At 38.0% G+C, this 4149-nt stretch overlaps 1 pseudogene across 1 annotated transcript; it reads left to right on the plus strand.

Moving 5' to 3' along the window:
• Positions 1 to 218: 218 nt before the first annotated feature.
• On the plus strand, positions 219 to 1620 carry LOC104995046 (annotated as a pseudogene). The gene has a single exon (XR_826024.1). The product of XR_826024.1 is annotated as an annexin A1 pseudogene (transcript).
• Positions 1621 to 4149: the final 2529 nt, after the last annotated feature.

Here is a 4149-nt window from a genome sequence, read left to right on the forward strand (position 1 = left end):
ATCAAAGAAACATTGACACCTATCAAACCAAAAAACCCCTTCCAGAACCAATCCCCATACTCAGCAAGGACAGGAAAGAGGAGGCCTGGATAAAAGGGAATAGGAGGGCAGAGGAAGAAGATTTTAGAAATTATTAGGGTTGCTTTTTAAACTATGTCATGAAAACAATAGAAGATACTGAACCCTGGAGTTTTAAAGCTAAAAATTACATTCTGGCAGCACAAACCGTTCAGAGAAGAATCTCTCTTTAGTTCTTTGTACGGAGGTGAAAAAAACAAAAAGATCCTTTAAAAATGGCAATGGTATCTGAATTCCTCAAGCAGGCCTGGTTTATTGAAAATGAAGAGCAGGAATACATTAAAACGGTGAAAGGATCCAAAGGTGGTCCTGGGTCAGCAGTGAGCCCCTATCCTACGTTCAATCCATCCTCGGATGTTGGGGCCTTGCACAAAGCAACCACAGTTAAAGGTGTGGATGAAGCAACCATCATTGAAATTCTGACTAAGAGAAACAATGCACAGCGTCAGCAGATCAAAGCGGCCTATCTGCAGGAGAAAGGAAAGCCCCTGGATGAAGTTCTGAAGAAAGCCCTCCTCTGTCACCTTGAGGAAGTTGTTTTGGCTCTGTTGAAAACTCCAGCCCAGTTTGATGCCGAAGAGCTCCGTGCTGCCATGAAGGGCCTTGGGACTGATGAAGAAACTCTGAATGAAATTCTGGCATCAAGAGCTAACAGAGAAATCAGAGAAATTAACAGAGTCTATAGAGAAGAACTGAAGAGAGATCTGGCTAAAGACATCGCCTCAGACACATCTGGAGATTATGAGAAGGCTTTGCTTTCTCTTGCTAAGGGTGACCGATCTGAGGAGCTTGCTGTAAATGACGACTTGGCTGATTCAGATGCCAGGGCCTTATATGAAGCAGGAGAAAGAAGAAAAGGGACAGATGTGAATGTGTTCACTACCATTCTTACCACCAGGAGCTATCCCCATCTTCGCAGAGTGTTTCAGAAATATTCCAAGTATAGTAAGCATGACATGAACAAAGTTCTGGACCTGGAGTTGAAAGGTGACATCGAGAAATGCCTCACAGTTATTGTGAAGTGTGCTACAAACCAGCCAATGTTCTTTGCTGAGAAGTTCCATCAGGCCATGAAGGGTGTTGGAACTCGTCATAAGACACTGATCAGGATTATGGTTTCCCGCTCTGAAATTGACATGAATGACATCAAAGCATGCTATCAGAAGTTGTATGGCATCTCTCTCTGTCAAGCCATCCTGGATGAAACCAAAGGAGATTATGAAAAAATCCTGGTGGCTCTCTGTGGAAGAGACTAAACATTCCTTTGATGATCTCAAGCTTTTTGATCAGAAGACTTTTTAATCATCTTTTCATTCCATATCATAGATTTAAATAGTAAAGTTTCTTCAATAGAAATATAGTCTAGTAACTTCTTCCTGAAAAATAGCCTATAAATCATTTTTTGTATTACAACTCTTTATAGATACAAAAATTTTTTTTAAATATAGTTATTCCAAACTATAAAACCCTACAAAGAGGTTGTTCTAGTAATAATGCCTAAGAAAAATATTTACCTTGCAGAAAATAAAATGATTTTACAGGGGAAAAAAAAAATTACATTCTGATCTATGTCTCCTTCCTAAGGTGGAAACATTTAATTGAGAAATAAGCAACCAAAGAGTATTCCATTCATTTCCCATAGAAAATTAGTAAGGAAAAAAAAAGAAAAAATGAGAAGAAAGTTCCAGCAAATCCTGAAAGCATGGCAAAAATACGTGTCCACAGAACAAATAAAATCCTCTGCTTGATATTTCGAAAAAAAAAAGAAATTTTAAGAAGGATAGAGACTGTGTTTTTATTTTTAAAAAAAACATAAAAGACAGTTAGAAAAACTAAGAAATGAAGTGGTTGGAAAATAGGAAGATTTGAAAAGGTGAAAGAATTCAGTGAGTAAATTCTTAAAAAAAAAAAAAGCCCTGACTTGAAAGAAGTTTAAACTAAAGAAGGAACACAAGTTTGAATAAACATAGTGAATAATGTCTCCTTGGAGAAATGCTGATTTCAAGTCCAGCAGGGGGAATGAACATGATGTTCCTGTTATATCTTGTCATACAAGAGAGCTGGGAAGATTATCAAAGACTACGTGGATGTGTCGGAAGGACTCAAGAGCCAACTTGAACAGGATCCATGAACCTAAGAGGGGACAATATGTGCATTGATATTTATAACAACCTCAGTGAAAACAACAAAGAAAAAAAATGCCTAATTGGTCCTCCTTGGAAGCTTCTCTGGACTCAATCTCTCTCTCTCTTTTTCCTTTTTTTCATAAAACTTCTTCATAAAATAAAATAATTTATTCTGTCTTTCCTAATTAAACTGTAACTCAGGGAAACCAAACAGTTGATGAAATAATGTTCTATCTAGTAAATGAATACTAATAATCTAATTAGTAGAATATCACCAATGGGTACTGTAATAAGTTAATGCATCTATGCATTGGTCATTAATGGTTACAACATCACAGTAAGACAAACACTTTTTAATTCCTTTTGGAATTAATCAATTTTTTTTGAATTAATCAATATTATCTACAAAGTAAAATTCCCAAAAAATCAAACCTGAATTTGGACAATGCTCTAAATCTACCTACCAACTGTGAGTAAATCGCATGGGCCAAAAGAGCATCATGAATACATAAGCATGAAGGGGATGCAACCGGCATAAGCCACACAGTTGGAAATCTTACTGGATTAATTCTTCGAATTCAATGACTAGTGCTTGAAAGAAATATGAGCAAACCATGTTCTTTTAAAGCTATAGTTGGGCTTACCTGGTGACTCAGTGGTAAAGAATCTGCCTGCTAATGCAGGAGAGCAGGAAACACCTGTTTGAGCCCCGGGTCAGAAAGATCCACTGGAGGAGGGAATGGCAACTCACTCCCATATTCTTGCCTGGAGAATTCCATGGTCAGAGGAGCCTGGCAAACTAAGAGTCAGACACAACCGAGGGACTAACACTTTCACTTTCGGGTTATTATAGATGTAATTATATATGTAGAGCACAAACTCCTTTAAGAGCAGTGACTAGTGTCATCAACATCAAATTGACCCCAATATCAGTGCGTTCAAAATGTGTGGTGCCTAGAATATGCTTGACAGTAAAAAGTTATACACAACTCTATTCTAACTAAATAATAATTTGAAAGTGTTAGTCGTTCAGTCGGGTCCAATTCTTTGCAACCCCCAGCCAGGCTTCTCTATCCGTGGGATTCTCTAGGCAAGCGTACTGGAGTGGGTTGCCATTCCCTCCTCCAGGGGTCTTCCTGACCCAGAGATTGGTGGGTCTCACCAATTGCAGGCATGTTTTTCACTGTCTGAGCCACCAGGGAAGCCCCCAGATAATAATAATATTACTACTACTAATAATAATAATATGAAATAGAGTATAAATGGGAGAATAAAGATGTCACTGGAAATCCCAGACTACAAAATAAATTATCTCAAAGCCACTGGCCAGTCAATTGACCGCATAGTTGCTTATGAATTGTTCACCATCTAAATGCATAATTGAGAGAAGTGTTAAAATAAATTGTATCAAAACACACAGGAGGAGGAGCCAAGATGGCGGAGGAGTAGGACAGGGAGAACACTTTCTCCCCCACAAATTCATCAGAAGAGCATTTAAACACAAGCTTCCCTAACCAGGAAACCTTGACAAGCCACCTGTACAAACCCACACACAGCGAGGAATAGCCACAATAAAGAGAACTCCACAAACTGCCAGAATACAGAAAGGACACCCCAAACTCAGCAATTTAAACAAGATGAAGAGACAGAGGAATAGCCAGCAGATAAAGGAACAGGATAAATGCCCACCAAACCAAACAAAAGAGGAAGAGATAGGGAATCTACCTGATAAAGAATTCCGAATAATGATAGTGAAATTGATCCAAAATCTTGAAATTAAAATGGAATCACAGATAAATAGCTTGGAGACAAGGATTGAGAAGATGCAAGAAAGGTTTAACAAGGACCTAGAAGAAATAAAAAAGAGTCAATATACAATGAATAATGCAATAAATGAAATTAAAAACACTCTGGAGGCAACAAATAGTAGAATAACAGAGGCAGA

Source organism: Bison bison, unplaced genomic scaffold, assembly GCF_000754665.1.
Source record: "Bison bison bison isolate TAMUID 2011002044 unplaced genomic scaffold, Bison_UMD1.0 scf7180017864273, whole genome shotgun sequence".
Lineage (NCBI taxonomy): Eukaryota > Metazoa > Chordata > Mammalia > Artiodactyla > Bovidae > Bison > Bison bison.